Here is a 418-nt window from a genome sequence, read left to right on the forward strand (position 1 = left end):
AAGGTATTTAGCAACTTGCTCTTCAGTGACATACTCATCCTCTTCAGAGGAAGAATACTCATCAGATCTCATGAATGGCAGAAGTAAATCCAATGGAATCTCTATGGTCTTAGTGTGAGCCTCAGATTCCCATGGTTCCTCATTAGGGAACTCATTGGAGGCCAGTGGACGTCCATTGAGGTCTTCCTCAGTGGCATTCACTGCCTCTTCCTCCTCTCCAAGTTCGGCCATGTTGATAGCCTTGCACTCTCCTTTTGGATTCTCTTCTGTATTGCTTGGAAGAGTACTAGGAGGGAGTTCAGTAACTTTCTTGCTCAGCTGTCCCACTTGTGCCTCCAAGTTTCTAATGGAGGACCTTGTTTCAGTCATGAAACTTTGACTGGTTTTGATTAGATCAGAGACCATGGTTGCTAAGTCA

Source organism: Arachis duranensis, chromosome 5, assembly GCF_000817695.3.
Source record: "Arachis duranensis cultivar V14167 chromosome 5, aradu.V14167.gnm2.J7QH, whole genome shotgun sequence".
NCBI lineage: Eukaryota > Viridiplantae > Streptophyta > Magnoliopsida > Fabales > Fabaceae > Arachis > Arachis duranensis.